The sequence below is a fragment of the Limulus polyphemus genome, unplaced genomic scaffold (genome assembly GCF_000517525.1).
Source record: "Limulus polyphemus unplaced genomic scaffold, Limulus_polyphemus-2.1.2 Scaffold378, whole genome shotgun sequence".
Lineage (NCBI taxonomy): Eukaryota > Metazoa > Arthropoda > Merostomata > Xiphosura > Limulidae > Limulus > Limulus polyphemus.
The window spans coordinates 1-26,832 of NW_013665988.1; the positions used below are offsets into that span (position 1 = coordinate 1).

At 31.2% G+C, this 26,832-nt stretch overlaps 1 pseudogene; it reads right to left on the reverse strand.

The window, feature by feature from the left end:
- Positions 1 to 292: 292 nt before the first annotated feature.
- Positions 293 to 26,832, reverse strand: part of LOC106457825 — a 56,298-nt pseudogene continuing 29,758 nt past the window's right edge.

The following is a 26,832-nucleotide window of genomic DNA, read 5'->3' on the forward strand; positions in this document are numbered from 1 at the left end:
CTGAAAGAGTTAAATTATAAACGGTTTTGATGTCAAGTTTATTGGCATACATTGATAGTAAAGTTGTTCAATTACATTCTGAATGTAGTTCTGTAAAAAGTCATGATATGTCCATTTTAACCCTGTGCAGCATATATGGTTAGCACATAAAACATGCATTTATAGGATATATTACTAGCTTGCTCATAGAATCCAAAGCCCATTATTATAAATAGACTGGTGAAACCAAATAAAATACACTAAGAATGTGTATTTATAACAGTTAAACTAACTTTGGAGGATTTGTCTGTAAGTGTACACTACAGATTTAAATGAAATATGCTTTCATACCTTTACCACAGTGTGGACACTTGAAGTCAGCTTCTCCCCGGTGCATTCTGAGATGATTGTATAGACCAACTTTAGATGATAATTTCCTAGTGCATCCTTCCCACGGACAAGGCACAGGAGGACTGAAAAAAGGCTTACATATTTATATCATGCACACAAAAATCTGAACATTCTCTAACTTTGAATATTAATACAAAACACAAAAGATTCTAAAGGTTAACTAATACATGCAACATAGGACAGATAAGTAATATTTATTGGTCCTGTCAGTCCACATTTCTCATAAATTTCATCATGTTTGTCTTTGTCTGATCTGTTATTATTGACGTATTTACTGTAGTAATTAAGAAAATACTAGAATCAATATTACGTTGCATTTAAGCAGTTTTACTATAAAAAGTCCTTTAAAAAAACAAATTAAATAAAATATTGATAGAATGACACCATGATTTGTGTGAGAACCAAGTGTGATAGAAGTTGTTGCATTTCAAGCTTCATGGAACAACTTTCTGTAATGGTGTGTGTGTATATATACATACTAAGATCATGCTAAATTAAATACAAAGTTCAGACTGATAAAAGTAAACGTCCCTCATGAAATGTCTTACAATGTGCGTGTTTGTTTATTTTAGATTATATTTCAATGTAAAATCAATATTATGTTTCTGGTAGTTTTGAATGTAAAGACAAAGCTACACCTTTACCTTTCTTGTCCACTTTCTTATATCAAATTACTTGAACATCTGTTCAAAACAATATACATTTCGTTTGTAAATTCTCAGCATCTTATATAGTAGTATTTATTTAACACTGATTATTCTTGCTAGTTTACTCAGGGAATATATATTTTCCATTCTGGCTTACATCTAAAAGTAAACAGTGGCCTATTCTACCAAAATTAAAGAGACAGTGTTTTGGGGCTAAGACTTTATTTAACAGATTGATGACAGCTAAGGGTCCACTGTTTCACTATATATATTTTAGTCTTGAGTTGCTGACAAAAAAACAACTTGGTGCTAAAGTTAAATTTTTTTTTAGTTAACTAACATGGTTATATAATTCAAAAATGATACTTAAAACAACATTCTTTTTTTTTCTTTCAAATTCAGTTATGCTCTGCTAAAAGCCTTTCCAATTTAAAAAGAAGGAAAATGGAATTTATAGTGTACAAGCTGAAATAACCGTCAACTGACAAGGAATGTTTAAACTTAATTCAAACAATGCAAGTTTAACAGTAATCATATATTTCAAAACAATAACCCGAACTTAAACTTTATCTGAAAATTTTAAAATTATAACAAAGCTTCTTCATAAACAACATGTGCAGTTTGCTTTCAGTCTACCATCAAATAAAGATTTTGAAGTGATCCCACTCTTGAACACCCTACATATCATTGACCATGAGAAAACCATGGTTATTCAAGAAACAATCCAGCAACTTCCATACTTTTACCTTAAATCCCTTTAGAATATTCAATATTGTCTGAAGCATCAACCTGCCAAGAATGTTTGAGATTGACTCAATAGGCAGAGAGGGTAATTAACCAATAGGCTTTACAAAATAGAAATAGGGTTAAGCTCAATTCTGACTCTCTTAGGACATTTCCCATAGTCCATAGTGTTTACATACAAATTTTAAATGAGATGGACCAAATAGGCTCAGAGGAGTTAGGGTGCAAACAAACACATATTTCATCTTTATATATATGGATAATAACAGGTAATTTGTAATGGTTTTTCCTACAGTGACTGCACAGTACTTTTGACAAAACATTTTAATTTTTTGGGGAACACAGTAATTTTTGTTGGTCATGTTTAAAAGAAACTACTTACAGTAACCTAAATGTCTACTTCAAGCATTCTAACTCTCTAACAATTACTGAAAACAGAGCAAGAAGTTAGCAATAATCAAAATTTCATTACCCAAACATTCATAAGGATTGTTTTTATCATTTTGCTGTCTAAAAAAAATGTCTTAGCAGTAAATACACTGAAATGTCATTTTATTTACTTTTTTATTATATTCTGAATCCACTACTTTTAAAATATATCTGCTAATCAAACAAATACACTATTTTACAAGTGTTTTTTATGTTTTGGTTGAGCATGCAAGTTAAATATGTGCAGAAATTATCTACAAGATATACTCAACAGTCTAGCATATGACGCAGTGCCACAAAGAGTCAGAAAGCTTTAGAATTGACAAACATTTTTAGTTAGACCATGTAAAAAATGGAATATTTCTGCATTATACATATTTTTTCATATCCAATTAAGTTTTACTTTACTGATTTATGTTAATCAAAAACTTACTATGATCCAATTCTTTATTTTAATACGTGTTATTAAAAAAATGCATACCAACTCTCATTTTAGCAATACAGTAGATGTCAGATTTTATTAAAACAGAATCACTAGCAGGGCTGGAATCAGGTAAAACATTAACTAATTTCATATGTTATTTAACTTCAGCCTGAGTTTTTTAAAAGTTGCTATTTGCCACTAGCTTGTAAAAACAACCAGATTTTTTGAGATGGTTGCTGTGTATCGGATGTTATTCTTTTCCTTCACTGACAAATAATAAAATGAAGGTTTATTAAATATAATTTAATAATTTTATTACAATTTACAGCTTTTACAGTAAGTAAGATTAGTTTTAAGAACAGGTATGACATTTCGATCATTAGTGCAATCATTGTCAACTTGTGTACTTGACAATGATCGCACCAGTGATTGAGACAACTTACCCGTTGTAAAAACTAATCTTACTTTCTGTAAAAGCTGTAAATTGTAATAAAATATACTTATTCAGTATGTAAACTCGAAATGATGCATGAATTCAAGAATCAATACTAATATTAATTTTATCACTATCTGACAATAATAAAATCAACTAATTACTTCATCTTGATTTTTACAATAAATGGGAAATGAAATACTGAATAATTTATGTAATATTTTTTTCTATTTCAAAGTTTAATACGTGTTGATTTTTTTGCTAGTTTGTTAGATAGTAAAAAAACATATGGATCACTTGATAAAAAATTAACCCCTTAACTAGCAGTTCTTCAGACACTAGTGTTCCAAAGCTGCACAGGCTTGTCAATTAAAAGGTTAACTTAATTATGAAGTGTCACCAAGGTAATCCACAAATTCAAACTTGATATTTATATTACACACAAGGTCTACTGCTGATAGCAATTCTTTGTTCGAGTATATTTGAAATAAAAACAAAGAAAATCTTACGCATGTACTTCCATATGAGCCACCAACTGCTCTCTCTGCAAAAAACGTCGCTGGCACTTATGACACTCGTGGACAATACTGTGTAAAGACAGATGACTCCAAAGTGCTTGATGGTGGGGCATTCGAACCCCACAGATCTATATGCACAGAAAAAAAATTTAACATATCTAAAATTTATGTATTTATTTAAGAATTTACATAGGTGTTATCATACATTCTAGATATTTCAAAGAATACACTGAAATTACATGCAATGAAAACTTAAATACAAATATTTAAAACAGCTATGACAAAACAAATCTCATATAAACTATCAAGTTTTTAAAGAGCCAATGTGCTGCAACCTAAGTGTATTTTATACCAAGATGGCTGTGAGCTCACACAGCATTGAGTTATTTAGAAAACAGATATATAACCCTAAATTATTTGCAAAATTATATGAGATAATAACAAGTTTTTCTATCATTTCCTCTGACTTTAGAACTTCAGCATTTTAGATAATACAAGTCAGCTTAAACATTGTAGCTACTGTTACTACTACACGATTAACTCAATTAATTGATTACCAATGAGCATCGATTACATCAATTATTATAACATAAAATAATCCATTAATGCCACAGATATAATCAACTAATCAAATTCGGTGTTTCCAATTATTTCAACTACCATGTTGAAACATTGCCATTATGATTTTTTCATTATTATTTTGATGAACTAAAATTTGTTCAGCTTAAATGATTAATATCGTAACAGCCATCAAAATTAGGTTTTCCAATTATTACTATTCTTCAATTATTTCAACAGTCCAAGTAATTGAAATATTGCCATTATGTTTGTTTGTTGTTAAGCACAAAGGTACAAAACCCAATTTTTAGCATCATAAGTTTTTTTAGTTATCTCATGTGAGAATCATGAATGTTTTTAAGACTTTTTTGAGCAATCTCATGAAAATAATCAGTTAGTTGAATGTAATCGATTACTGAACCCAACAATTAATCAATTAGTAAATTATGTTAATTGCCCAGTTCTAACTATAGTGATGACTTTCCCATTTCTTAGTAGCCAGCTTCAGTATTTAAAAAAAAGATAACAAGCACAGAGGTGGAGAAAATATAATCCTGCAGAATAAAAAATGGAACTATTTAAAGAAAGTGTCCAATGAAGATAAATTACAATGGCAATTTATCAACTGAAAACAACAAGAAAACATTTCTATGAAGTTTATTCTATTTCGAGTGCAGTTAGGAAAAGATGATGATCATAACCTATCCCAACAAAACGTTTGATTTTATTAAATACATTGTTTTTCTTTCTGAGAAGAATTATGAAACTTGAACTAATAAATGTAGTTTTAACCATTTCAAAACAAAAAAATCTCATGATTTCTATATCTACAAACTTGAATTCATATTTCAAATTTTGCATTAAGTATATGGTCTAGAATAAGGTGTTGTGGACCTAGACTATGGTAATATCACTGAGGTCAGTCAAAGAGACTTTTATTAATTGCAAGCACAGACCAGAAGAAGTGAAATATTTCAAATCAAAAAGTACCAATACCATAACACAAAAATAACAGTCGAAGTAAGCCTCCCACCAAATTCTAGGTAAAAAAATAGGGCTAAGTAAAGGATAATCAAGTAAAAAATAGAGGAGTAACACTGAGCAGCTGTATAAAAAATAAAGTATATAACAATATATTACTTAGGAAAGACAAAAAAATGAGAAAACTAACCAGTATACAAATGTTCTTGTAATTAATAGTTTGGATATCTCATGAATACAACAGAAAAATGTGGAAGAACACTTTGTACAACTGGAAACACTGTTTTCATGTCTGACGGAACTCTCTTAACGTCTTATGCGAGACTTAATGAGCTTCAATAGAAACTTATATTTGGACCCTGGATAATATGTAGAAGCTGAAAGTACTGCAAAGATTCTCCTCCAGCAATGGTCAATGTGATTATGCATCTTCTCCTGTGTCTCTTTATCAATGTAAAGGAACCAGTCTTCAGGAATGTCCTCCATCTGATACACTTCCACTAACTTGTGATGAGATCTGTCTCCTGTTCTGACACTGCATGTTTCATGCTAGGCACCTGACAGCTCTCACACCTGCTTCCTTCAACTGAAGAAGTGGAGAGATGCCAAGTTTTTAAGCATTTCATTGTCTAGAGATAAACGTGGGAACAAGTGTTGTTTCATGCCTAACACAAATGTTTTCTACTGATAATGTTTCAGTCTTAACAGTGGCCTACTTGTTTTTCCAAGTAACTGGAAGACAGAAAAATCATGTTAAAATGTTCTTCAACAATACTGTGCCATTATTTAGATGATTTGGTAGTAGTTGCAGCACAATGAACATGTGTGTTTGCCTTATGAGGTGGACTTTTATAATTCTTAACATTTTGAACCCTTCAAGGTTCCAATCACCTACTTAAGCAAAACTCTGACCATGCATTTATGCCTATAACTGTTGTTCTTAAAAAGCAATTTTGGTAATTCTTGGTTTAAAATCTTGAATTTGTTGTTACTTACAACTCTGCCATTGATGCTTTAGACTTATGATGTATATTAATACAATTTTTGAAGAACATGACCTCAATGATACTGTCACAGGTAGGCTCACAACACCTCATTCCATACCAACAATTATTTTCTTATATCTCTCTGTCTTTCATAATTATTTACCTATCAATGTACTTCTTAATCACCCTCTCTATGTATATATACAGTGTGTCCTGAAGAAAAATGATGTATTAAAGAAGAAAACTGGTTGGGTACTGAAAACAACAGTAGTTAAAAACAAAAACCTATAACTGAGTTATATATTTTATTTGTTTAAATAAATTATCTTCAGAAAATATCTGACTGTCTTTAAAAAATTAAAATACTGAAATTTTTCCTTCAAATTTTGAAAGGTCATTTTATAAAGTTCCACATATCTTTGCTTTTTCACTAGAGATTACTATGTAAGTATGATTGACTTTTGCCCACATACACTTACCAAAGATCTTCTATGCATAAACTGTATAAAATATTTGAAAATTTGGACTGTAAAGTTCAAAAGAATTTTGTTCATCATGAAAATGTTTTTTTCAATATTATCGCTGTATAATTATTAGAAAAACAATACTTTATAATAAAATCTGAGATTATTTTATACTTATTTAGAATTTATCCAGCAAAGTCTTGAAATCAAACTCCAAATTATTTATAATAACATCTGAGGTTATTTTAAATTTATTTAAAATTTATCCAGGGAAGTCTTGAAATCAAACTACAAATTAATTGTGTTAGAATATTGGTATAGTTTATCAAACAACTGTTCTTCAATTTTTTTTTATATAATTCACAAGCATGTACATATTTTTTGCAACTGGGTTATTCCAGCAGGAAGTGTTTATGTGGTTCAATCTTTCAAACACAATTACTTACCTCACATACATTGGCCATCTCAGGGTGCACACTCTGAATGTGGTTTCGACGAGGTCCAGGTTGGACAAACAGCAGCCCACAGTGCATGCACTGATATTGGTGGCTTTCTGTTTCCATGTGCTTCACAAAAGTTGCAAAAAGGCCAAACCAATTATGACAGACTTTGCAGCGATAATTTCGAGGTTCACATCGATTGTATTTTTCCTATAGGACAAAAAAATATATATAGTTTATTTTACACAATGTAAAAACGATTTTCAGTTAAAAAAATAATAGCAGTGTACAAAATGTTTCATTTACATCATAAATCTTGTGAACTTTAATAATTCTTTTCCACATTAATTTGTTGGTGAGACTGAAATGATGAGTGCACTGTCTTCCTATGACACTAAAAACAAAATGAAGGAATGCTTACACAATTACTAACGAAATACTTAGACAGTCAGGGAAGAAAAGTTTAATTACATCATTTTGTTGTTAAATTCAAGCACAAAAATGTTACTAAGATGACTGGTTTCAGTAGCTAGACTATAAAAAAAAGGTACAAGATTGTTTAGGTTCCTGATCAGTTATAGATCATTAGAAAACTTTACAGAAGACAAATTCAAAGCCTTTTTAGTAAACAGAACAAACTGATGAACAAGTTACTGAATGAAAGGGTAAATGGGTTAAAGATCATTAAAAGGTATTGCACAAGTAAACTTTATAAAAAAAATATACTCAAAGCCTTTATAGATAAATATATCAAAATGATGAGCAAATTACTGATAAGCATGCATACTACTTTTGCATTAAACAAGAAAACCTGTTAAACATTTTTCATATTTTTACCTGTGTTGTAATATACTTGGTGGCATGTTCTGGACTGAACATGTGTTCCTGCAGTTCACTTTCACTTCCAAAAACCATGTCACACATGCTGCAAAAGCTTTCAGATTTCTGGTTATGGCGAAGTGCATGACGTTGAAAGGCTGCTGGACTACGGAAGGTTCGTTTGCACTCACTTATAATACATTGGAACCGTTTTACCAGTTTGTGCACATTATGCATGTGCATGTAGTAAAGAGGATAGCTTTTAATAACAGCATCACACAGATGACAGAAATAGCCTACTTTAGCTGGAAATCCTAACTCAGCTAATTCCTTATCTGTAGGAAGATCCTGGATAACAATTAGTCGATTCTTGTCTTGCTCTTGTTCAATAGAATTCAGTGGGGCATCTCCAGCAGCCTCCTTCTCATCACTGGTTCCTGGTTCCTTACTAGATGTAGCTAAATGCTGGTTACTAAGGGACTGACTGTTCATAGCTAGTTCCTCAGCTGTGCCAGTTATCAGAGGCTGTTGATCATTGATAATGTCACTATTAACAGGCAGTTTATCAGTAACATTTTCACTGGAAAGAGCCTGTTGGATAATCAAACCTTCAGTATTCACTAGCTGTTGGTCGGATTCTTTATCAGTGGCTAAAGAACTTTGTTCACTTAAATTTTCTATATTCAGAGATGAATGATCAGCAAGTTGACCAGTAGTTATACAAATCTGACTGTTCAACTTTTCAGAAGTTGCCTCTTGCTCATCATCTTGGTTTGTGAAGAATAATGAATCATGGTCAATTTGTTGATTATCTTCAGAGGCATTAATGTTTTCTTGTTGCTGGTCAACTAAGGTAGACTGGACTACACCCTGGTCTTCAACAAAGTGTGTAACCTCAGCAACTAAGTGACTAGACTGAGAATCATCTGTCTCCCTAAAAATTTCACTTTGTAGAATTTCATTGTCCTGACTGTTTCCACTGGAAAGTTCTGGAATATTTAAAATAATTCAAACTGATCAAAATACATAAATTTAGTTATATATATAGAAACCTGTGATTATGAAAAAAACTTGTATCATTAATCTTTTTACTTTTCACAATACTTGTTGTTTTAAGGGTATTTTAGGCAGTGCAGACAAAGTAAATTTTTGGTGTTAATGGACTTCTACTGACCATTTCTATAAACATGGAGAAGCAGTCTATTAAAACCAAAATTATACTAAGAGACAAGTTACAGTGTATTGCTGGTTTCACTTAAAACATCACAAGATGTTTATAATATACCAAAGGTATCCATAAAGGCAACTACCATAAGCTAATACTATATTTGGGCAGACTAGATCTGAAATATCAAACTGACATTATTTGGTAAGCTCATTAAGTTTAATATGGCAGACTAACATTTAATACTAAACCATAATTTTTATCACTAAATAAATATATATACCAGTATTTGAAACAAAAACAGAATCACAAGGAATTTTTCTACTTCTAGTTGTTACTAACTGTCAGAAAATAAAAAAACTCAAGATGTGAATAAGAGAAAGATATCTTGAGTTAAATACATTACATAATCTACATAATAAATTATTATAACCTCAATTACGAGAATTCTATTAACTAACCAGGCATTTCTTCCTCAGAATAATCTGGAGTCTCTTTGTTCACCCACCGCATGTGAACATGATGCTGATGTTGGCGACACATTCTTGCTGATGGAAATCGCATGCAGCACACAAAACAGGTAGTTCCTTCTCCTCCACCAGAAGGCTCTGATGTTTCCAACATGGGCTGACCAACCACCTCTTCAGACTGTCCAGGGGGTAGATGACTACCTTCATCCATATGTTTCTGTAAAGAGCACGTACTAAGATAACTTGGGCTGTCAGAGTTTAGAAAAGTCAAACTAAACAGGCTGAGTATTCTAAAAAGAAAAAACAAAGCCCTACAATTCACCTAAATGACATGGACATCACATGACTACCACCTGGAAAACATGCTGCCTGGAAGTAGGCATCTCAACTTTATTTTCATTATATATACACAGTGTCGTCACTAATTTCTCATCAGATTTTGGCAAGGAAGAAAGTTCACATGGAAAAATGTGATTGAAAATCTCCAACGTAAAACCACATTCTTTTCATAAGTTTGATTCGTTGTTGATGTACAGAACATGAGCAATATTTGCATAATACGGGAGAATAAAAGGTCCTTTGTTTTATGCTCAAGCCAACCGCTTGACTTGACGATAGGTCTAATCTTTGATGATCTTTGCTTAGATTTATCATCTAGATCAACCTGTCAAGCGTGAATCCATTGCTGAATAATATTTTATCAGTCTTCTTAATCTAAGACAAGGAATAACTGTTAAACTTTTTGTTTTGCTTCATCCCATGAACATGACCAGTGTTGTTAGCTGTGCTTTCATTGCTCTGTTGGTGTACACTTGAACCATGATCTAGGATAGACTATCAGAAGTTATTAATATTAATTGATTATTATTAGAAGAAGTTATTACTATTAACTATTTCCAGACTGGTGGTAGTGGTCACTGATATCCCTTGAATTGTTTCGTTTTAACAATGAAGAAATATTTCAGAAAAGTGCATAACACTTAGCAAAAACTTAATAATGAGTAATTTTAAGTTTACACTTAAAAATATCATATAATTTAATCTAATTTTTCTATGATGTTTAACTTTTCATACCATAAAAATTCCAAAATTTTGTTACAACTTTTTGAAAAACTTTTTAAAAATATTTCCTTTCTTCTTAGAATTTTATTTTTTTCATTTACCAGAAAGTTATGTTTTCAATATCCAGTCAATTTTGACTTAATTGATTTTTGCTTACACATATTTTTGAAAATTCATTTTGCTGACTGAAGTAGTCACAAATTCCAGTTATAAATCATAAAAAAAAAGTTTCATAAACTGAATCATTTATCAGTGACCTAAGGCCTGACCTTTCAAAATGGAGTAAGATCAGGCTAGGCAACAATATATTTACTGACAAATTTCTTGGTATAAATCAATTAATATCCAATAAATATATTTTGTTTACAGTAAATTAGAGGTTCTTTTATTTATGTGTGCTGTTTGAATAATCTTATTGATAATGGTCAATAAATATGGATTTAAGTAATAAGGCATCAAATGTAATTTCTCGGAAGAAAATTACAACAAGTTGCAACAAATATAATTTAACATGAAAACATTGAAACAAAGAGATTGTCAAAAAATATAAAAAAATCCCAGCTTTTGCAGTTAGTTTCTAAGTCTTCTAAGCTTCACATTAAATTCTGTTGTCCTTCTTTGCAGAAGATACATTTAATAAACTTCTCACAAAACCAAGAGTTATTTCTCATAACACTTTATTCTCCTTACATTAACATAAACAGTTTATAGTCTTCTTTATCCAATGATATTTAAACTTTTCCTGCAGCAATTTTTAAAGCTGTTTTTCATTAATAGTTGTTCTCACCCTTTTATGAACCAACAGCATATGATGTAAATAGGGGCCTCTAATAATAATTAATTTTCATATAGAGATTGAAAATCATACGAGAAACACAATTTGGTTAATTGTATTCGTAATGATAGTTTATTAGCAAATAAAAACCCATGCTTTGTGGAGGGCAGAAAAATTCTAAAAAAAATTAGTAAGTGCATTGTTTATGGATGAGACTTCATGGAGCTGCATACAAACGTAGGTTTGAAATTTTTAAAATTTTTTCTTTGCAATTTACACTAAATAAATGTTAAAAATAAAAAATATAAATTTAAAAATATTTTTGAGTAAAAAAACCTTTGAAACAGTTACAATTATTGTTTCTATTTAAATTTTGAAATTGAATATGGAGGTGTGCACTCAATGTCTAAAAGGTGTAATTGGGGTAACTTACTATTGTTGATAATCTAACCTAATCTTGAACGACAATTTGATCTACACTAAACAATGGATAGAAAACGTTATGTAACTGTCACAGTGACATCAATGTGGTAATTTTTGATAAAATATTTGTAGCCCTGTCTCAAAACCTCATTTGTTTGTTTCTGTATTTACTCTGTGAGATCGATCAATGAAAAATCAGGCAAAGCAGGCAAGGAGCTAGTCCACACAATGCGAGTTGTCATGATTATTTTCCAAAAAGCACCCAATGGTCAGTCATGTTGCTTAGGTCTATTAAGCAGAATTTCAGGGTGGGAAAACATGAGTGAAGCAGTTGTACCAGTTCAGCCTGAAAATGCAGTAACAGAAATACCATGAATCAATGTATACACTGTGCTAAGTGTTGCATTTTTCTTGTATTACTGCCCAAGATTCTTGAAAAAGGTGTGGAATATTTCCAATATGTGGGAAAACAACAAGATACATGGTAAGATGATCATTAAAGAGCACATTCGCCCATCATAAAAATAGTATCAGGCATTTATTTTATATTATCAATACACAAAAAGGTGTATTGGTACAGACACATCAGAAATGGCTGGGAAGAACCCCAAGACTAGTTGTTTTGTTTAATAATGCCTTGGTTAGCAAATAGCATAAAACAAAGACAGTAGCTTATTTTTATATTCTTCCAAAATTATAAATTTCTTCACCCAAGATTTCTTTAATATTTGAAACCTTTACTTAAATTTTTATTGTAGTGGTGATTCCCAACTGCCAGGCCACAAGATTTTATCTGGTCTGCAAAACAGTTGAAAAAAAAAAGTGCTTTGAAATATAGCTACTGAAGCATATTGTTTTATAATGTAACTTAAAAGTATTTTAAGAAGTGGTCTGTCTGTCTGAAATTTTGAGATCAGAACTAGCTGGTTCTCAGTCGGAAAAAGTTGTGAACCACAGGCTTAGAGATCACCTAGCTTTGTTCTTTTATAATATATAATACTTTATCTATTTTCACACAAAATATTTACTTTAACTTCATCCTTTATATGAAAACTGAAAATGCAGGCTTACAATTATAAAGTATATATATATATATATATATGTATTTATTCAAATAATGATCCTTTACCTTGACCTCTCTCTCTATAAAAACTCACAGGGGATGAGAAACTCTACACTAAGTAAAACCTACAAGTTTCAACCTTTTTCCCAGTATTTTGTTTACCTTAACTTCCTCCTCTGTTGAGAAAGTGAGCGAGCAATGATTACACTTATAGAACACATTTCCTTTTCCTACAATTCCAAATGCATTGGTTTCGGTACTTCTTGTTGTGGGGGTCTCCATGTGAAGGGATGGGCATTCTGTGATGTGGTTGGTAAGTTCTCGAACATCACCACATGGCTGTAGACACTTAGCACATGACCATGTTTCAGGACCTATCATCAATCCATTAAAAAAATATCAATAAAGCTCAAAAATAACAAAAAATAACTGTTGAATACTCCTGAAGGATTACAAACAGCACAGAAAATTTAGAATGAAGATCTGAAAATAATGTGTTCAATGAGTAGTTGCAATAAGATACCATACCATTATCTCTCAAAACTAATATCATGTTTGTTGTGAACCATGTGATAGAATTTGTGATGTCAGCTCACATAAAGTATAGATTTTAATGTTAAAACAAAAATGTTATACTGTTCCTACATCAGTTTATTTTAGGTAACTTTTTTTCTTGAATGATACAAAATACAGTGATAGGAATTGATGTTCATGTCCCACATCGATTATCAGCCTAAATGACCATTAACAAATATAATTGAAGCAAGGAATGCAGAGTACGTAGTAATGTAACATTAAGTACTTCAACAACTATTTCAGTAGAAACAAACAGATTAATAAATAATTTTCAATAATTTATTCTTGGATTTATTTTCAATTCAACAAAACATAACTCATTAGCAGTAGTTGAAAAATGGAAGAACCTTTAATAAAGAAAATGGGATTGAGTGCAATAGTTTAATTCCCTTGGTTGCTGTCTGAATTTTTTAAATGAAGTATACATTAGGAGTCACATAGGTTATTACTTTAAAATTATAATATCAATAATCAATTATAATATTGGGTTTGTGAATGTGGTCTTTGACTGGATGAATCCAGAAACAATTTATACTTTTGATAAAAATAAAAATAAGTAAAAAAAAAAGGAAATAGAAAAATTTCTTAATTTTATATTTGAATTTAATGAAAAATTAAATAACGGACATTTCTTTCATTTCTACAGATAATTTGAATTATAGCCCTGATTAATTTCACACTGAATTAAATTAAAACATTAAATATTTTTTTCTATTTACAGCATGATGTATCTTTTATCTTTTCGTAATGGGCATTGATGATATCTGTTAAGTACAGGAACAACCAATTAATAAATAGCATCAATTTCCAATGCAACACTAATAAAATGCATGAAAATTTTGATATATTCACACCAGATTTAAAGACAGACACAATGAACAATTTCATGTTCCTTTTTTATGTATCTAAGTAGCACTAAATTATTCAAACAAATAACTATGTTACCTGTTTGTACAGCATGAGATAACAACATGTGACGATTTAATCTCTCCTTTCCCAGAGCATACACATGACAAACAGAACATTGTAAATGAGGACTCAGGACATCTTGAAAATGATGCTGCTTGAAGTGACTCCGTAACTTGTTTGGTCGAGAAGTACAATAGTTACAGAAGCGACAAACATAAGTTTGCATATGATGAGCACTTTTCATGTGGTCATGGTGATCATGAAAATCTAATGAGGGGTGGCCACAGATGCTACAGTAAAAACTCTCTCCAAAGTTCAGCACTGCAGACTCTGGGACAAGACGAACTGTCTTATCATGGGCACTAGGGTAATGAGCTCGAACTTCGTTTAGAGTCCTTAAGGTGACTTCACAAAACCTACAGGCAGAGTTTAGGGTGGTCTCTTCTGTAACATCAGATGGAACACAGACAAATACTATATTCTCACTAAAATCTGCTTTAGCATTATGTACAGAAAGCTCATGAATGCAGTGATAGTGCTTCTCCAGGTCTGCAGAAAACCGCAAGGAATACTTGTCCCTACAGAAAAGGCATCTTAAAGTTGTCTCATTAGGAGAGAACACTTGACGAAACAAGAACATTCCCACCAGTTTGTCTGCATTTTCAGCTTCCTCCAATGGTAGCTCACTTTCTACTAACTGAATGGTGTTTGGGAGTTTCAATGTTGATGTGTGATCCACGTATCAAGAGTACATTCTTCTAACATTGGTCGTATCTTGTATGGCCGTCTCATTCCCTACGATACATTTATTCAAATGTTTCATTACATTCAGAAAGGACATATTAAATATAAACTGGATAAACCTTCTGACATTCCTTAAGGTTATCTTTAAACTAGAAAAAAAAAGTGTAAGAGAAAGCTTAAGAGATTAAAAGTATGTAACCAAAAAATATACATTACATTATGTTGTTAATTTGAATTATCATTTAACTTTTAAACTAGTAATTTGACTAATAATTTAAATGCAATTACGACAGTTGCATTATGGGAATTTGTTTTTGCTTCAAAATCTTGTTATATGTTTTATATTAAAGTATTTTCACTTTTCAATTTCACAAGAAAATTAAGTTTTCCTTTAGTTTTTTTAGTATGTAACAGTTTCATTAATTTTCATTTCAAAACTAAATGTTGGGTTTATTTTGAGAAAATCTTTCTATAAAATGTATCACATGACAATGTGTCATCTTTCCTACAAATTTTTTATTCTGTTGTGCAGGTATTACTGTCGCATCTTACAACAAGTATACAATTAACCCTCTGGATATGGACAGAAAAAAAGTGCATATGTCATGACCTTTTTACAAAGTTACATTCAATATTTCATTAAAGTACTTTATTATCTGTGTGTGTTAATAAACTTGGCATCAAAATGTAGTTTATAATTCCAATTTTTATATTATCTAAGTTTTATTTTTTTATTTCAAAAGTACACATCTAAATAAATTCTCAATCTTCACTTTTCTGTATCATGTGACACTTCTTTGCTCCAAATTTCCCATTTTAAATATTCTTTCCACCCCTGAGCTTCTAAGTTTTGATAAAAATTAACAATTTTATTATATATATGGCTAAGACATAATCTAAATTTATAACCTCCAATCTTCTTCCTTTATTGAGAAACAAACCATAATGTCAAACCCACATGCCATGCACTCCTATTACATCCTGTCTTACAAAAAAATATGATTACTTCTCTACACAATTTGGTATAGGATTATTTTATAAGCAATAGAAATAGGAGATTTTAATTTACTGATTTCTGTATAAGCACACACATTATTTTGCACACACTGTCGCTACCACAGAAAGCATATCAACCACGTAAGAGAATTATTTTAGTCAACTTACAGCTTATTTAGGAAGCCAGTTGAATTATAATAGTTTATAACGTCTTTTTTTGTTACTTTCTTCTTTTTACGTATACTTTTTTAATTTATTGTTATAAAAATAACTAAAATGTAAAAATAAGAAACTAAGTTGCATGGCTGTAACCAGAGATATTAATTTACTGGACCAATAAATGATGATCAGCTGTTTGTTGTTGTTTTTTTTGGGGGGGGGATGTAAATTTTAGTCCTCTCACAGCCATTCTATGCAATTCTTGGAGAGTTTTTAGTTTGTTCAATTTACACTCTACTCACAGGGGTTTGTTCAAGTATACATGCAAGGAATTAAGTTATCTACCACTGAAAAAAAAAATTGCTCAGAAAAAAACTACCAGGGCAGTTGCCCCATAGCTCGTTACAGCCATGACTTGGTTAGATAAGAAAACTTTAAAAAATCAAGTAAAGAATTTCTCCATTGGGAAATGTGCATGAAATGTTTCTGTGTGATGCAATTCAATATTCTGTTTACTGTGACTTGCACTATGCTCTTGCCATTAGTTTGATGGTTATACATGGTTGAAGGAAGAATGCAACAATAAAATTAACTGAAGGAAGTTATGATGACGTAAGAAGACTGACAACTTCGAATAAATAAGTGTAATTATCTGTTATAATATGCAGTCATGCTATAAAGAAAAAAAAGGTAACTTAGATTTATTTTGGATTTTTATGTGGTGGTGACAAGGTCAGTCAAATGGACCAAGCTTGTATACAGTGTTAGGGTAGAGAAAATAAATAAAATATAGTTTTACTGAAACAAAAAAAAAACAAACTGGATATTCATTTACAAAGTTCCATAGGATATGCAAATGAAATATGAAAACTATAAATTGGAAAAAAAAAAGCATTTTTATTCTTTACATGAAAATCACCTTTCACTCAAACTGACTCAGTAAAAGTATTGTAAATTTACAAACAAATCTTTAGTAAAATTACTTAATTAAAAAGTCAGATTTTTTGTGTACAATAGATTTGTAATGTTTACTAAGAGGTTGCCAAATTTCATGAAAGTACACTTAGTAGATTCAGAGTTATAATTTATAGTTTCATGGTTACAAAGCTAGTCAAAATGATGAAGACCTTATATAAAAGGTTAATAGGATTATAATTTTAAATTTACTTAGGGAATGAATAAAACCTATGATAGCCAGTAATATACAGAAATGCATGTCTTACCTGCCCAAGTTCTCCTCTCTTTATTGCTTCCAGTTTATTGGTAGCTTTCTCCACAGCTTTTACAGTGTCTGTACCTCTTACCTCCACAATACTAGAATCAGGCATCACCACAAAAATTCGATTCTGCCGTCTTCCATGCCAGTTGGTGGCCCCTTCTTCTTCTGGTGGCAAGCCTATTCTTGATGTCCAGATACTCCTCTGCATCAAGGAAGGATATTTTGGTGGTCTTCCTCGTTTTCTTTTCACAACTGGCTGCTGCAGTGATTCTTCAGAATCACTTTTTTGTCCTGGAGCAAACTGAGCAGCATCTTCAAAAAACTCGTAATCATCTGAATAGAACTGAGGATATTTACGTGGTCTTCCTCGTCTTCTTTTAAGCAAAGATGCTGGCATGCCTAAACGTTGCTCCTGGAGATCTTGAGAGAACCCTTCAGTGTGATCAAATGATTGTGTCTCATCTTGATTTGCTGGTTTCACCTCACGCATTATTGACTCACTCTTTGGAGGGCGTCCTCTTCTTTTATGAGGACCAATGATGACATGTTGGCGTCTTAGACTTCTTTGCTGTCCCCTTGATCCTCTTCCTCTACTTCGGCCTAATGCTGGTCCCTGGACAACTGATATCATCACAGGTCCTGAAGACTTTGGTGAAACAGTGTCAGCTTCTAAACTAGATGTATCCTCTTGTGTTTCTTCTGGACCTTCGAATTCTGATATTAGGGAAAAGCAGTTCTGTGTTTCCCTTCTTAATCCCCTACCTCTTCCTCGTCTACCTCTTTTTGGCCAAAGTCCTCTTTCATAATGATCAGTTCTTGTGTCCAAACTACCAAAACCCCGGAGACGAACTCTTCCAAAGAAACTGCTTCTTGATCTTGGTCTTCCTCTTCCATGAACAGTAATGCCATAAAAGAAGCTAGGAGGCTGACCTTCTGAAAAAGATTTTGGCTTTCTGCCAGGTTTCTTTTTTAGAGAATTTGGAAGATTTTGTACACTGTAAAACATTCTTAGTCTGTCCAATTTGGTAGGAAAACCTTTGATTCCACGGTACTTTCCATTGTGACCCAAGAGTCCCGGACTGTAACTCTCAGGCAGAAGAAAAGAAAAGGGTTTTTGATATGGATATTCCAATAGTAAAAGCCTATTAACCTTAGGTTTTTTCATTTGGTAATCACTATCTTCATCAGGACTATTAAAAGAAACCTCTGAAGTAACTTCATCATCATCATCTTCCCACTCACTACCTGATGAATCCTCCAGAAAACGCCTTTGAAGAATTTTATTTTCATTGTCAGCCCAAGATTTTTCTAATTTTTTTGTATTTTGGATCCTTTGACAGACAGACTTGATGAAATTAAGTGCAGCAAGACTAGTAGAGCGTCTGCTTCGTCCCTCAGTTTCTGATGAAGTCATCTGTTCCATATTACTGGTTTTATTCTCACTTTTACCACTAATTATCACATCTTCAACTGTGACAAATTTTTCTGGTTCAACATCTTCTTCCAAGCTTTCAGAACTATTTGCAGTTAATTTCTGTTCAGATTTTGATGCTGTTTTCTGTACTAATTTCAGTCCATAAAGGGCTTTTCTTTTTTTAAATATTGCTATTTTTCTTTTAGCTTTTGTAACTCGTCCTCCCTGAATTTTTTCTGCCTCACTTTTTCTGGGCCTACCAACTTTCCTAGTTCCCTTAGGACGCCCCCTTCCCCGTTTTTTATAATTTTCATCTTGTAAACTAACCTGTTTACAAAATGTACCTTTTACTCTCTGTTTTTCCTCTCTGTTTTCTGTTTTTTTCACAGTGGAAGCAGATTTATAATTTTTATGTTCTTCAGTTATGGAAGTGTTCTTGGAATCTTTTGGCTCTTGTGATTCATCTTTTTTCAATAATGATTCTTTATCTTCTTCTTCAGTATCAGTTTCTTTCTGACTAATTTTAAATTCTTGATCAGTCACTTTTTTCTTTGTTGGTTCTATACCCATGTGATCATTTTCAACTTCATCTGGAAATTCCTGAAAACAATTTGTACGATTTTCAAACAGCTACAGCAGTAAATTACTTGGATTATAAGTGTCAAAACTGTTTTCATTTATTGTATAGTATGGGGAAACACACATCCAACAATATGACTTAATACAAACTTAACGTCTGTTGTTATTTATAACAAGACTAAACTTCTCTGAAAAAGTAAAACAAAGATAAAATATCAGAGATTTTAAGTTTTTAATCTTTACATTTTTCTTCCATTAAATTAATTTTATGAGATAACAAAAAGTGAGCAATAATGAGCCAAAATGTCATCACACAATACAAAACATGAAAAGTTGGTAAGTTTAAAAAATAAATCTTAACGTACAAATACATCTGAATTGAAAATGTTTTCGTAAATCAGTTATAATATTTAATATATCCATATATATATTTTGTGACACAAAATCAGGATTTAATTATTTAAAATTAGGGAAGACATTTTCTACCAATAGTTGAGAGATAAAATACACTTGTTGACATCAAGAAACCTTTCAATATGTTTTAATTATTAAGTGTAAAATGAAGTTTATTACAAATGTTTAATTTTAAATATGCACAGATATTATTCCAGAAACAAACTTTTACTCTGCTTAATATGCAATCGTTTGGTAACTTCTTCAAGTGAAAGAAGAAAAAAAAAAGGCAACACTGAATGGCGTATTGTTAGAAATGCATGCAACAATAGTGACTTAACAATGTTAAAAACTTAGAACTATCTTATTTTTAAATAATTAAATAAAATTAGAAAATAATTCATTTCATTATACAAAAACTCGCCTTACCTTGTATAGCAGCAAATTTGGCATATTTGCAGTTTATCAGAAAATGGTACTACCCTCAAACGAATTACAGCCAGACCTTGATTGCATTAATTTTTAGCTTCATAATTTCATTTTTGATCGTGAAATTTTCGTTATACAAAAACTCACGTTATTTTGTATAGCAGTAAATTTGGCATATTTGTAGTTTATTAGAAAATGGTACTACCCTCAAACAAAGAACAATTCATAACAACAGCCAGACATTGTTTGTATTAATTTTTAGCTTCATATTTTGCATTTTTGATCATGAAATTTTTGTGAACTGAAAATTTTTTGACGTTAATAACTTTATTTCATTCTCCTGGTAATTTATATTCATGAAATATTTTGTTATAGCATTATTCTTGGTATTATCTTTTGAAACTAAGGAAATTATTATTATTTTATGAGAAATAGTTTACTTGTTGCCTGGGTGTATTGGTTTTAGATGACTGTGCAAAGAGACAAATATATTACACTACTTATGTCACACTGACCACTGATAATAAATTTCAGCAATATTTGTCACAAGAACCTCATTTAAATGTTGCATGGTTTGGCTAGGTTTTAAATTTTTACAGTTTTAAAACAATCTTAAATGAAAGCTTACATATTTTGACTACTTTTTTTCAATTTGCTTGAGACTTGTTTGTTAACAGAAAGAATAGCCAACATATAATTCATGTTTAAATTTAATAACTACTTGCTACTTATAGGATTTAATGTTAAATAATTTCTAAAAATCCTTTAAACTTCACCAAATTACCTAGATACGCTGCTCATTGAATCCTGACTTTTGTGGGAAATCTCGTATACTTCAGCTTTAATTTATGATTATTTGAATAAAGGATGTACAATCACCCTTTTAATGTAAGTAATGGATGATGAAAATTCAAATAAACTGGTTTAGTTATAAGCTTTTTGCATAAAGTATCGGTAATGTACTCATTTCAAAAAATATGAGAAAAATGTTTTTTTCCAGTATTCCTTCAATATCCATGTACAGCCTATATCTTATGTCTGAGTGCTTCAAGCTTATGACTTCATAATAATTCAGAAGTGAGTCAAAGCCATGGTTTAAGATGCTATCTCATCAACATGCTGTTCTTTTTTGTTAGTACTGCAGAGTTCTTTATATGCAGAATTTTCTAGATAGTCTATCAAGGTACGTCGAAACCTATTATTTAATCACCCATCGGTATACCTCTTAAATTAATTTAAACATATTATCAAAATATCAGAAAATAGTTTAACAAGCTTCTTTGTTCTTTTCTGTAGTAATTATCACAACTTTTTTTCCTTTTTTTTGTTAAAGTGAAAGGAAAAAGTTTAAGCAAGCCAATACTATCTTCAATGATGATCAGAATTCTCTCTAGTATTTTATAGAAAAATTCTGAATTCTCATAGAGATCAGATCAAGTACCTTGTGTTCTTATAGGTTCCTAGTCTTTTCTAAAATAACCTACTATTATATGATGTGTAAGGCTACAATAAAAACAGAAATCTCCCATTTTGTGTTACACTTAAAAATGCATTAAACATTTCTTAACATTGGAAGCTGTAGTAAAACATTTCATGACCAAAACAACAGATTTTAAGAAACAAGTGTTTTATAGTATAAAACTTCTCACAATTCATAGATCTTTCTCTTTTACGCATATAAAAACCTATCTTGGTTATAGAAATGAATTAATTCATTTAAGGCAGGCTGTTTTAACACCTATTAATTTGTAAGACCTTAGTGACATTTTTACTTCTACTGAAAATTTGCTAATCAACAATTATTTAGTACATAGTATCTCAAATAAAAAACATGGCAAAAAAAGTTTGATTCTACAGCAAATTTTGTTTCTTTTTTACTGAATGATTGTTTGTTTTTTGAATTTAAGCACAAAGCTACACAATGGGCTATCGGTGCTCTGCCCACCATGGGTATTGAAACCCGGTTTCTAGCGTTGTAATTCTGCAGACATACCACTGTGCCATTGGGGGCCTTTTTTACTGAACTTTTATAGAATATATCACAGTGCTCTCTTTGGGCCTATAAGATCAGATCTCAATATAAGATGATTAGCATGCTAATTTTGCAAATACAGCTTTGAATTTATTTATGAAACTATTAATTTGTTCCACACTGTTTTCTGGCAAATATTTAGAACACATTAAAAATTTACACTGTGTAACTAATTTATTATCAAACGTGGTCCTTATGTACCAAATACTATTTGTGGGTAACAAAAAGAACAGACCTTATAATTTATATGATATTGGAGGTTTCAGTTTAGTTATTACTTTATCTAACTCAGATCTCCAGTTAGTTGTCTGTGGTATACAGTTTCAACAAGTTTACTTTATTAAAAAATCCAGTTATAAATACATAAATAGATTTTGCTGATATAATAAAAATTACTAATTTTTCTATTCAGAATTTCGTTGAAAAAACTGTAAGATAACTTGTACAGTGGGATAATATTTTTTTTAGGTTTTATATACACATTTGAATAACTAAAAAACCATAAATTAATACATTAATACCATAGAATTCTACTATAATTTACCAAGCTTAGTAACTAAGCTGTATTTGGGTCTAAAAAAAATATGAAATTTCGAGTAGACTAAAGACACTTCCTACCTCATTGAAATTTTGATTCAAAAGAAAAAAATCGTGGAAGGAACATTAGAAAGGCTAAGAAAACCACTAGGGGGTCATTCTGAGCTTCTGATTGGTTATTCATGTCATATATAGAAGTAAGTGTATATAAGGGAGCATTTCCAAAAATGGAAAGAGGTGAGTGGGGTGCCACTGTGTTTATTATGTGAGCAATATCTTGAATGCAGCACTGGTTCAATAGGTCTATAGTTTCATACGAATAAGAAACTCAAATTACAGATATTGACAAGCTAGAATATAAAATAAGAATGTCTTATCTTTTCTATTTGCTAAGATACCACGTGACACAGAAAAATCGATGTTTATCTGCATTTTTTAATATTTACTTTTAAATTAACAAATTGAGTAATGTATAGTTGTAAAATTTGAATTATAATCTATACTTTGGTACCAAACTTACTGACATAAATTTGTGAAATAGTAGTTCAATAACATTTTGAATGTGAGGCAATAAACGAGATGACATGACCTTTCACCTGTGACCCACCTTGAAAGCGTTAAAAACAATAAATAATCAAAAGAACTCATGCAGATGCTCACAAAATTATTTTAAATAAAGTATTGCTCATTTTTTTCATAAACAACTTTAAATCTCACACCTGCAACACATTTAAACTTTATTCCTTTAGCACATTCCATTAAAATCCTTTACGTTTAAAACAATGTGGTAAAAACTGACTTGTAATCTGTAAAATTGGTAGGTATGAGTCTGGAATAGGGTAATGGAATGTAAAGCTTGAGGATTAGTGGAATTTGCTATTCAATTAATCATGAGGCTTTAATTAGTTACATTTATAACTGGAAACATTATTACTGATTAATCAATTATTTTACATGACACTAATTGACAAAATCAATATTCATAGGTAATTGATCATATCATGAATTGGATTAATCATTCAACTTTAATTAAATGGTTCATTAACTTATGCTGACAGATGTTTGTCTTGATATGTTTATTTTCCCAAAACACATCTACAGTATATTAACTGTTCAGCTATAAAACATCCTAAAAACATATACAGAACAAAAATAAGTTAATCTGAAATATAAAGTTAGGATTATTGAGATTTATCATTACATCTGATCACAGTTTCTTGCAAGATATATATTTTCTACACAAAACTTATTATAATTACTGAGAAATTAAAATATATGCCTGATTAATGAAAGGCAACCACAGAAAGTGATAATGTAATGATAATAAAGGAAAATGTGATATAGCTTTACTATGTCAGTACACACTTTAGAATAACTAGATTTCTGAATTTAGAATTAGTATCTGTGGCTAATTTTGAAAAAGTAAATAAAAGGATACTGGTACCATAATTTACTCATCCTCCCTCATGAGAACTATGTAATTCATAGTAACCAGTATGTCTACATATAAACAAATGTTACACGTTGATCTGACTGAATTTCTACTTAAGTCAACTAACCTCTATATCCAGTTTAATTATTTTACTGACAGGTTCTGGAGTAACAGATCTCTCCTTTCCTTTCTTTGCTTGTATTTTGGTAATTTTGTTAATGGCTTTTGCGGGAATAGCATTTTCCATTAGTTTTTTGCCTGGCATTCTTAAACTTTTAGGATCTGTTTCAGAAGATGAAGTCCCTTCTTCAACATTTTTGACTAAAAGTTCATGAGAAACAGTCCTTTCACTTGATTTCCTTGCCAAATTCTTCCCTTTTTTTCTTTCTGCTTCTTGTTTCTCAAATTCCTTAATTAAGTTTTTACTAAGGATATTCTCTTCGGGTTCCCAACAGTTTTCAGAGCTAAAATATAAATTACCAAAAACATTTTTAAAGCTCAAATACAAATTATCAAAAAAATTTCAGAGCTAAAATATGTCTCACTGAATATATCCATAAGGTTTCAAAAGTAGCCAATATATTACAAAGGTATGTCTTACAAAAGTTGTTTTATAGTTTTCTGAATCTAACAAAAATGCAAAAAAACAAAGAAACATGTTGACATAGAAAATCCACAAACATTAAGCTATCAATATATTAAGAAACAATTATCAAGAAATTTTTGTCTTCAAAAGAAATCATAAGTATTATATACTGATTATAAAGAACAATAACTGTTCTTGAAAACTTGGTTCCAAACTTGACAAGAAGGGATATCTGCCAGGCTTGTGGACATGTATATAGATAAATATTACGTCGTCAAGAAATTAATGTCGCATTTTGGAACACTTTCATTACCCCCCCCCCCAAAAATGTACATCATGTATAATAGTTAAATGAACCGCCTAAACACGTCACGTTAGTGTAGCCTATATAATGTGTAAAGTTTAGTATACTCTAATCCCTTATAGTGATGGCACACAACAAGACACATTCAGCATGTAATGCTGTTTGAATACAAGAAGGGAAACAATGCCCCTATAGCCACAAAGAATATGAAAGAAGTTTATGGAAATGTTTTCAATGTTCTTAATGTGAATGATAGTTCAGCAAATTTCGTTCAGGTGACTTTAGCCTTAAAACCTGTGATGATAGGGGCCGACATGTTGGAATTGATATTGATGCTCTGAAGATACTTGTTGAGTCTAACCTAAGGCAACACACACGTGAAATGGCCCTGAAATTACATATCTCTCATGAAACAATACGTAAACATCTAAGGAATATGGGAAAACTATATAAAGAAGATGTTTGGGTGCCTCAGGAACTCTCCGATGATCATCATTTCCAACATGTGAATGTTGCTTCATCTCTTCTGGCAGGTAATGCACATGAACCATTTTTGGACAGAATTGTCACGGGTGATGAAAAATGGATTCTATATGCAAATAGTAAACACCAAAAACAATGGCTCAGTCCTAGACAAAAACCACTTCCGGCCCCAAAACTTGGGCTCCATCTGCAGAAAGTGATACTTTGCATTTGGTGGGGCATCAAAGGAGTAATTCATTTCAAACTCCTAAATCCATAGCAAACTGTCAATGCAGAGATCTATAGTCAACAACTGGAACATTTAAATCAAGCCCTTCATCAGAAACGCCCTTCACTCATCAATCGGAAGGGTGTTCTTCTCCATGACAATGCACGTCCACATGTGGCACATTTTGCGCAACACAAGATTATGGAATTGGGTTGGGAAATTCTCCCCACCCACCATATTCTCCAGATATGGCACTATCAGACTACCATCTTTTTTGTTTGCTGTAACACCATCGTAATGGGAAAACGTATGCAAATGTTAAAGGAGTTAAAGAGGACATTGACATGTTTTTTGCTTCCAAGCCAAGTGATTTCTTTAATCAGGGCATTAAAACCTGATTGTAAGATGGAAAAGCATCATCAATAAGAATGGAGACTATTTCAGTTAATAAATGTTTTATTTTGATATATAAGTTGTTCGGGTTTTTTCATCTATATATAAGCCACATTAATTTCTTGACAACCTAATATGTGTGTGAGTGTTTATATACATATAAAAGTTAAAAGGGTAAGGGCACATTGTATACAGTGTGCATGTAGGCAGATTCACACCCAAATGGCAGAAAAACAATAGCTTAGAATGATCACTGAAAATAATTTGTTGGATATATTTTCACTATTACACTGCTTGAACAATTGGTCATAATAACACAAAATTGAGTCAGCATTTTAACCAAAAAATAAAAGTAAAGTTAATAGTGATATACATTGGTACTGACAGTATTCTGGTTTACTTTGCCAATCAGCTCCAAATTTCCAATAAAGAAGCAGATGTAATCATTAAATGAAATTTAATCCATGTCAAATGCTGAACTTATAACTATACAGAAGGCAGTCTTTTTAAACTTGATGCACTACAGGAAAGTTTAGTAATTTAGCCAAGAATGATGAAATCAAACAAAAATTTGGCTTAGGTGGCACTTTTTTTGCTTTTACAGCTGAAAATAGTAAAAAAAAAAGTTATCATTTTTCCTAAACTGAA